At 42.5% G+C, this 9,680-nt stretch overlaps 1 long non-coding RNA gene across 1 annotated transcript; it reads right to left on the bottom strand.

The window, feature by feature from the left end:
- Nucleotides 1–2,186: 2,186 nt before the first annotated feature.
- On the bottom strand, nt 2,187–5,056 carry LOC127914874 (uncharacterized). The gene is made up of 3 exons (XR_008089376.1): nt 4,956–5,056; nt 3,110–3,181; nt 2,187–2,327 (listed from the first exon to the last, which is right to left on the bottom strand). It is a non-coding gene; the product is annotated as an uncharacterized LOC127914874 (long non-coding RNA).
- Nucleotides 5,057–9,680: the final 4,624 nt, after the last annotated feature.

Here is a 9,680-nt window from a genome sequence, read left to right as displayed (position 1 = left end):
GCATTGAATGCTCCAAATGACATTTTGTTAGGAGGTAGCCTTGAACGCTCCAAATGACATTTTGTTAGGAGGTAGCCTTGAACGGTCCAAATGACATTTTGTTAGGAGGTAGCCTTGAACGGTCCAAATGACATTTTGTTAGGAGGTAGCCTTGAACGGTCCAAATGACATTTTGTTAGGAGGTAGCCTTGAATGCTCCAAATGACATTTTGTTAGGAGGTAGCCTTGAACGCTCCAAATGACATTTTGTTAGGAGGTAGCCTTGAACGCTCCAAATGACATTTTGTTAGGAGGTAGCCTTGAACGGTCCAAATGACATTTTGTTAGGAGGTAGCCTTGAACGGTCCAAATGACATTTTGTTAGGAGGTAGCCTTGAATGCTCCAAATGACATTTTGTTAGGAGGTAGCCTTGAACGGTCCAAATGACATTTTGTTAGGAGGTAGCCTTGAACGCTCCAAATGACATTTTGTTAGGAGGTAGCCTTGAACGGTCCAAATGACATTTTGTTAGGAGGTAGCCTTGAACGGCTCCAAATGACATTTTGTTAGGAGGTAGCCTTGAACGGTCCAAATGACATTTTGTTAGGAGGTAGCCTTGAACGCTCCAAATGACACTTTGTTAGGAGGTAGCCTTGAACGCTCCAAATGACATTTTGTTAGGAGGTAGCCTTGAACGCTCCAAATGACATTTTGTTAGGAGGTAGCCTTGAATGCTCCAAATGACATTTTGTTAGGAGGTAGCCTTGAACGCTCCAAATGACATTTTGTTAGGAGGTAGCCTTGAACGCTCCAAATGACATTTTGTTAGGAGGTAGCCTTGAACGCTCCAAATGACATTTTGTTAGGAGGTAGCCTTGAACGCTCCAAATGACATTTTGTTAGGAGGTAGCCTTGAATGCTCCAAATGACATTTTGTTAGGAGGTAGCCTTGAATGCTCCAAATGACATTTTGTTAGGAGGTAGCCTTGAATGCTCCAAATGACATTTTGTTAGGAGGTAGCCTTGAACGCTCCAAATGACACTTTGTTAGGAGGTAGCCTTGAACGCTCCAAATGACATTTTGTTAGGAGTTAGCCTTGAACGCTCCAAATGACATTTTGTTAGGAGGTAGCCTTGAATGCTCCAAATGACATTTTGTTAGGAGGTAGCCTTGAACGCTCCAAATGACATTTTGTTAGGAGGTAGCCTTGAACGCTCCAAATGACATTTTGTTAGGAGGTAGCCTTGAACGGTCCAAATGACATTTTGTTAGGAGGTAGCCTTGAACGCTCCAAATGACATTTTGTTAGGAGGTAGCCTTGAATGCTCCAAATGACATTTTTGTTAGGAGGTAGCCTTGAACGGTCCAAATGACATTTTGTTAGGAGGTAGCCTTGAACGGTCCAAATGACATTTTGTTAGGAGGTAGCCTTGAACGGTCCAAATGACATTTTGTTAGGAGGTAGCCTTGAATGCTCCAAATGACATTTTGTTAGGAGGTAGCCTTGAATGCTCCAAATGACATTTTGTTAGGAGGTAGCCTTGAACGCTCCAAATGACACTTTGTTAGGAGTTAGCCTTGAACGCTCCAAATGACATTTTGTTAGGAGGTAGCCTTGAATGCTCCAAATGACATTTTGTTAGGAGGTAGCCTTGAACGCTCCAAATGACATTTTGTTAGGAGTTAGCCTTGAACGCTCCAAATGACACTTTGTTAGGAGGTAGCCTTGAATGCTCCAAATGACATTTTGTTAGGAGGTAGCCTTGAACGCTCCAAATGACACTTTGTTAGGAGGTAGCCTTGAACGCTCCAAATGACATTTTGTTAGGAGGTAGCCTTGAACGCTCCAAATGACACTTTGTTAGGAGGTAGCCTTGAACGCTCCAAATGACATTTTGTTAGGAGGTAGCCTTGAACGCTCGTTATATTGCAGTTGAAAGATTATCACAAGCACCAACACTTCTCCTGCAGGGACAACTCCAACATCTCCACAAAACATTTTAAAGGTCAAAAACCCAAAGCAACATTAGAACTAATAACAATCTGAGTGCCTATTCACTCTATCCTTTCATTAACCACCTAACTGCCTACCCCTATTCTCTCCTCTTCTCTCTATCCTTTCATTAACCACCTAACTGCCTACCCCTATTCTCTCCTCTTCTCTCTTCTCTCTCCTTTTCTCTCTATCCTTTCATTAACCACCTAACTGCCTACCCCTATTCTCTCCTCTTCTCTCTTCTTCTCTCCTTTTCTCTCTATCCTTTCATTAACCACCTAACTGCCTACCCCTATTCTCTCCTCTTCTCTCTTCTTCTCTCCTTTTCTCTCTCTCCTTTCATTAACCACCTAACTGCCTACCCCTATTCTCTCCTCTTCTCTCTTCTTCTCTCCTTTTCTCTCTATCCTTTCATTAACCACCTAACTGCCTACCCCTATTCTCTCCTCTTCTCTCTTCTTCTCTCCTTTTCTCTCTATCCTTTCATTAACCATCTAACTGCCTACCCCTATTCTCTCCTCTTCTCTCTTCTCTCTCATTTTCTCTCTGTCCTTTCATTAACCACCTAACTGCCTACCCCTATTCTCTCCTCTTCTCTCTTCTATCTCCTTTTCTCTCTATCCTTTCATTAACCATCTAACTGCCTACCCCTATTCTCTCCTCTTCTCTCTTCTATCTCCTTTTCTCTCTATCCTTTCATTAACCACCTAACTGCCTACCCCTATTCTCTCCTCTTCTCTCTTCTATCTCCTTTTCTCTCTATCCTTTCATTAACCACCTAACTGCCTACCCCTATTCTCTCCTTTTCTCTCTTCTATCTCCTTTTCTCTCTATCCTTTCATTAACCACCTAACTGCCTACCCCTATCTCTCCTTTTCTCTCTTCTATCTCCTTTTCTCTCTATCCTTTCATTAACCACCTAACTGCCTACCCCTATTCTCTCCTCTTCTCTCTTCTATCTCCTTTTCTCTCTATCCTTTCATTAACCATCTAACTGCCTACCCCTATTCTCTCCTCTTCTCTCTTCTATCTCCTTTTCTCTCTATCCTTTCATTAACCACCTAACTGCCTACCCCTATTCTCTCCTCTTCTCTCTTCTATCTCCTTTTCTCTCTATCCTTTCATTAACCACCTAACTGCCTACCCCTATTCTCTCCTCTTCTCTCTTCTTCTCTCCTCTTCTCTCTATCCTTTCATTAACCACCTAACTGCCTACCCCTATTCTCTCCTCTTCTCTCTTCTCTCTCATTTTCTCTCTGTCCTTTCATTAACCACCTAACTGCCTACCCCTATTCTCTCCTCTTCTCTCTTCTATCTCCTTTTCTCTCTATCCTTTCATTAACCACCTAACTGCCTACCCCTATTCTCTCCTTTTCTCTCTATCCTTTCATTAACCACCTAACTGCCTACCCCTATTCTCTCCTCTTCTCTCTTCTTCTCTCCTTTTCTCTCTATCCTTTCATTAACCACCTAACTGCCTACCCCTATTCTCTCCTCTTCTCTCTTCTTCTCTCCTTTTCTCTCTATCCTTTCATTAACCACCTAACTGCCTACCCCTATTCTCTCCTTTTCTCTCTATCCTTTCATTAACCACCTAACTGCCTACCCCTATTCTCTCCTCTTCTCTCTTCTTCTCTCCTTTTCTCTCTATCCTTTCATTAACCACCTAACTGCCTACCCCTATTCTCTCCTCTTCTCTCTATCCTTTCATTAACCACCTAACTGCCTACCCCTATTCTCTCCTCTTCTCTCTATCCTTTCATTAACCACCTAACTGCCTACCCCTATTCTCTCCTCTTCTCTCTATCCTTTCATTAACCATCTAACTGCCTACCCCTATTCTCTCCTCTTCTCTCTATCCTTTCATTAACCACCTAACTGCCTACCCCTATTCTCTCCTCTTCTCTCTATCCTTTCATTAACCACCTAACTGCCTACCCCTATTCTCTCTATCCTTTCATTAACCACCTAACTGCCTACCCCTATTCTCTCTATCCTTTCATTAACCATCTAACTGCCTACCCCTATTCTCTCCTCTTCTCTCTTCTTCTCTCCTTTTCTCTCTATACTTTCATTAACCATCTAACTGCCTACCCCTATTCTCTCCTCTTCTCTCTTCTTCTCTCCTTTTCTCTCTATCCTTTCATTAACCACCTAACTGCCTACCCCTATTCTCTCCTCTTCTCTCATCTTCTCTCCTTTTCTCTCTATCCTTTCATTAACCACCTAACTGCCTTCCCCTATTCTCTCCACTTCTCTCTTCTTCTCTCCTCTTCTCTCTTCTTCTCTCCTTTTCTCTCTATCCTTTCATTAACCACCTAACTGCCTACCCCTATTCTCTCCTCTTCTCTCTTCTTCTCTCCTTTTCTCTCTATCCTTTCATTAACCACCTAACTGCCTACCCCTATTCTCTCCTTTTCTCTCTATCCTTTCATTAACCACCTAACTGCCTACCCCTATTCTCTCCTCTTCTCTCTTCTTCTCTCCTTTTCTCTCTATCCTTTCATTAACCACCTAACTGCCTACCCCTATTCTCTCCTCTTCTCTCTTCTTCTCTCCTTTTCTCTCTATCCTTTCATTAACCACCTAACTGCCTACCCCTATTCTCTCCTCTTCTCTCTTCTTCTCTCCTTTTCTCTCTATCCTTTCATTAACCACCTAACTGCCTACCCCTATTCTCTCCTTTTCTCTCTATCCTTTCATTAACCACCTAACTGCCTACCCCTATTCTCTCCTTTTCTCTCTATCCTTTCATTAACCACCTAACTGCCTACCCCTATTCTCTCCTCTTCTCTCTTCTTCTCTCCTTTTCTCTCTATCCTTTCATTAACCACCTAACTGCCTACCCCTATTCTCTCCTCTTCTCTCTTCTTCTCTCCTTTTCTCTCTATCCTTTCATTAACCACCTAACTGCCTACCCCTATTCTCTCCTCTTCTCTCTTCTTCTCTCCTTTTCTCTCTATCCTTTCATTAACCACCTAACTGCCTACCCCTATTCTCTCCTCTTCTCTCTTCTTCTCTCCTTTTCTCTCTCTCCTTTCATTAACCACCTAACTGCCTACCCCTATTCTCTCCTTTTCTCTCTATCCTTTCATTAACCACCTAACTGCCTACCCCTATTCTCTCCTTTTCTCTCTATCCTTTCATTAACCACCTAACTGCCTACCCTATTCTCTCCTCTTCTCTCTTCTTCTCTCCTTTTCTCTCTATCCTTTCATTAACCACCTAACTGCCTACCCCTATTCTCTCCTCTTCTCTCTTCTTCTCTCCTTTTCTCTCTATCCTTTCATTAACCACCTAACTGCCTACCCCTATTCTCTCCTCTTCTCTTCTCTTTTCTCCTTTCATTAACCACCTAACTGCCTACCCTTCTCTCCTCTTCTCTCTTCTTCTCTCCTTTTCTCTCTATCCTTTCATTAACCACCTAACTAACCACCTAACTGCCCTATTCTCTCCTCTTCTCTCTTCTTCTCTCCTTTTCTCTCTATCCTTTCATTAACCACCCTAACTGCCTACCCCTATTCTCTCCTCTTCTCTCTTCTCTCTCCTTTTCTCTCTATCCTTTCATTAACCACCTAACTGCCTACCCCTATTCTCTCCTCTTCTCTCTTCTCTTCTTTTCTCTCTATCCTTTCATTAACCACCTAACTGCCTACCCCTATTCTCTCCTCTTCTCTCTTCTCTCTCCTTTTTCTCTATCCTTTCATTAACCACCTAACTGCCTACCCCTATTCTCTCCTCTCTCTCTTCTTCTCCTTTCTCTCTATCCTTTCATTAACCACCTAACTGCCTACCCCTATTCTCTCCTCTTCTCTCTTCTCTCTCCTTTTCTCTCTATCCTTTCATTAACCACCTAACTGCCTACCCCTATTCTCTCCTCTTCTCTCATCTTCTCTCCTTTTCTCTCTATCCTTTCATTAACCACCTAACTGCCTACCCCTATTCTCTCCTCTTCTCTCATCTTCTCTCCTTTTCTCTCTATCCTTTCATTAACCACCTAACTGCCTACCCCTATTCTCTCCTCTTCTCTCATCTTCTCTCCTTTTCTCTCTATCCTTTCATTAACCACCTAACTGCCTACCCCTATTCTCTCCTCTTCTCTCATCTTCTCTCCTTTTTCTCTATCCTTTCATTAACCACCTAACTGCCTACCCCTATTCTCTCCTCTTCTCTCATCTTCTCTCCTTTTCTCTCTATCCTTTCATTAACCACCTAACTGCCTACCCCTATTCTCTCCTCTTCTCTCTTCTTCTCTCCTTTTCTCTCTATCCTTTCATTAACCATCTAACTGCCTACCCCTATTCTCTCCTCTTCTCTCTTCTTCTCTCATTTTCTCTCTGTCCTTTCATTAACCACCTAACTGCCTACCCCTATTCTCTCCTCTTCTCTCTTCTATCTCCTTTTCTCTCTATCCTTTCATTAACCATCTAACTGCCTACCCCTATTCTCTCCTCTTCTCTCTTCTATCTCCTTTTCTCTCTATCCTTTCATTAACCACCTCTGCCTACCCCTATTCTCTCCTCTTCTCTCTTCTTCTCTCCTTTTCTCTCTATCCTTTCATTAACCACCTAACTGCCTACCCCTATTCTCTCCTTTTCTCTCTTCTATCTCCTTTTCTCTCTATCCTTTCATTAACCACCTAACTGCCTACCCCTATTCTCTCCTTTTCTCTCTTCTATCTCCTTTTCTCTCTATCCTTTCATTAACCACCTAACTGCCTACCCCTATTCTCTCCTCTTCTCTCTTCTATCTCCTTTTCTCTCTATCCTTTCATTAACCACCTAACTGCCTACCCCTATTCTCTCCTCTTCTCTCTTCTATCTCCTTTTCTCTCTATCCTTTCATTAACCACCTAACTGCCTACCCTATTCTCTCCTCTTCTCTTCTTCTATCTCCTTTTCTCTCTATCCTTTCATTAACCACCTAACTGCCTACCCCTATTCTCTCCTCTTCTCTCTTCTTCTCTCCTTTTCTCTCTATCCTTTCATTAACCACCTAACTGCCTACCCCTATTCTCTCCTTTTCTCTCTTCTATCTCCTTTTCTCTCTATCCTTTCATTAACCACCTAACTGCCTACCCCTATTCTCTCCTCTTCTCTCTTCTATCTCCTCTCCTTTCATTAACCACCTAACTTACCCTTCTCTCCTTTTCTCTCTATCCTTTCATTAACCACCTAACTGCCTACCCCTATTCTCTCCTCTTCTCTCTTCTTCTCCTTTTCTCTCTATCCTTTCATTAACCACCTAACTGCCTACCCCTATTCTCTCCTCTTCTCTCTTCTTCTCTCCTTTTCTCTCTATCCTTTCATTAACCACCTAACTGCCATTAACCACCTAACTGCCTACCCCTCTCCTCTTCTCTCTTCTTCTCTCCTTTTCTCTCTATCCTTTCATTAACCACCTAACTGCCTACCCCTATTCTCTCCTCTTCTCTCTATCCTTTCATTAACCACCTAACTCCTACCCCTATTCTCTCCTTTTCTCTCTATCCTTTCATTAACCACCTAACTGCCTACCCCTATTCTCTCCTTTTCTCTCTATCCTTTCATTAACCATCTCTCTACCCTATTCTCTCCTCTTCTCTCTATCCTTTCATTAACCACCTAATTGCCTACCCCTATTCTCTCCTTTTCTCTCTATCCTTTCATTAACCACCTAACTGCCTACCCCTATTCTCCTTTTCTCTCTATCCTTTCATTAACCACCTAACTGCCTACCCCTATTCTCTCCTTTTCTCTCTATCCTTTCATTAACCATCTAACTGCCTACCCCTATTCTCTCCTCTTCTCTCTTCTTCTCTCCTTTTCTCTCTATCCTTTCATTAACCATCTAACTGCCTACCCCTATTCTCTCCTTTTCTCTCTTCTTCTCTCCTCTTCTCTCTATCCTTTCATTAACCACCTAACTGCCTACCCCTATTCTCTCCTCTTCTCTCATCTTCTCTCCTTTTCTCTCTATCCTTTCATTAACCACCTAACTGCCTACCCATATTCTCTCTCTTCTCTCATCTTCTCTCCTCTTCTCTCTTCTTCTCTCCTTTTCTCTCTATCCTTTCATTAACCATCTAACTGCCTACCCCTATTCTCTCCTCTTCTCTCTTCTTCTCTCCTTTTCTCTCTATCCTTTCATTAACCACCTAACTGCCTACCCCTATTCTCTCCTTTTCTCTCTATCCTTTCATTAACCACCTAACTGCCTACCCCTATTCTCTCCTTTTCTCTCTATCCTTTCATTAACCACCTAACTGCCTACCCCTATTCTCTCCTCTTCTCTCTTCTTCTCTCCTTTTCTCTCTATCCTTTCATTAACCATCTAACTGCCTACCCCTATTCTCTCCTCTTCTCTCTTCTTCTCTCCTTTTCTCTCTATCCTTTCATTAACCACCTAACTGCCTACCCCTATTCTCTCTTTTTCTCTCTATCCTTTCATTAACCACCTAACTTCCTACCCCTATTCTCTCTTTTTCTCTCTATCCTTTCATTAACCACCTAACTGCCTACCCCTATTCTCTCCTCTTCTCTCTTCTTCTCTCCTTTTCTCTCTATCCTTTCATTAACCACCTAACTGCCTACCCCTATTCTCTCCTCTTCTCTCTTCTTCTCTCCTTTTCTCTCTATCCTTTCATTAACCATCTAACTGCCTACCCCTATTCTCTCCTCTTCTCTCTTCTTCTCTCCTTTTCTCTCTATCCTTTCATTAACCACCTAACTGCCTACCCCTATTCTCTCTCTTCTCTCTTCTCTCCTTTCTCTATCCTTTCATTAACCACCTAACTGCCTACCCCTATTCTCTCCTTTTCTCTCTATCCTTTCATTAACCACCTAACTGCCTACCCCTATTCTCTCCTTTTCTCTCTATCCTTTCATTAACCACCTAACTGCCTACCCCTATTCTCTCCTCTTCTCTCTTCTCTCTCCTTTTCTCTCTATCCTTTCATTAACCACCTAACTGCCTACCCCTATTCTCTCCTCTTCTCTCTTCTTCTCTCCTTTTCTCTCTATCCTTTCATTAACCACCTAACTGCCTACCCTATTCTCTCCTCTTCTCTCTTTCTCTCCTTTTCTCTCTATCCTTTCATTTAACTGCCCATTCTCTCCTCTTCTCTCTTCTTCTCTCCTTTTCTCTCTATCCTTTCATTAACCACCTAACTGCCTACCCCTATTCTCTCCTCTTCTCTCTTCTCTCTCCTTTTCTCTCTATCCTTTCATTAACCACCTAACTGCCTACCCCTATTCTCTCCTCTTCTCTCTTCTTCTCTCCTTTTCTCTCTATCCTTTCATTAACCACCTAACTGCCTACTTCTATTCTCCTCCTCTTCTCTCTTCTTCTCTCCTTTTCTCTCTATCCTTTCATTAACCACCTAACTGCCTACCCCTATTCTCTCCTCTTCTCTCTTCTCTCTCCTTTTCTCTCTATCCTTTCATTAACCACCTAACTGCCTACCCCTATTCTCTCTCTTCTTCTTCTCTCTCCTTTTCTCTCTATCCTTTCATTTAACCTATTCTCTCCTCTTCTCTCATCTTCTCCTTTTCTCTCTATCCTTTCATTAACCACCTAACTGCCTACCCCTATTCTCTCCTCTTCTCTCTTCTTCTCTCCTTTTCTCTCTATCCTTTCATTAACCACCTAACTGCCTACCCCTATTCTCTCCTCTTCTCTCATCTTCTCTCTTTTCTCTCTATCCTTTCATTAACCACCTAACT

This window comes from Oncorhynchus keta, chromosome 34, assembly GCF_023373465.1.
Source record: "Oncorhynchus keta strain PuntledgeMale-10-30-2019 chromosome 34, Oket_V2, whole genome shotgun sequence".
In the NCBI taxonomy this organism is placed as follows: domain Eukaryota; kingdom Metazoa; phylum Chordata; class Actinopteri; order Salmoniformes; family Salmonidae; genus Oncorhynchus; species Oncorhynchus keta.
The sequence above is the reverse complement of the archived record's forward strand: the minus strand, read 5'-3'. Positions and strand labels throughout refer to the sequence as shown.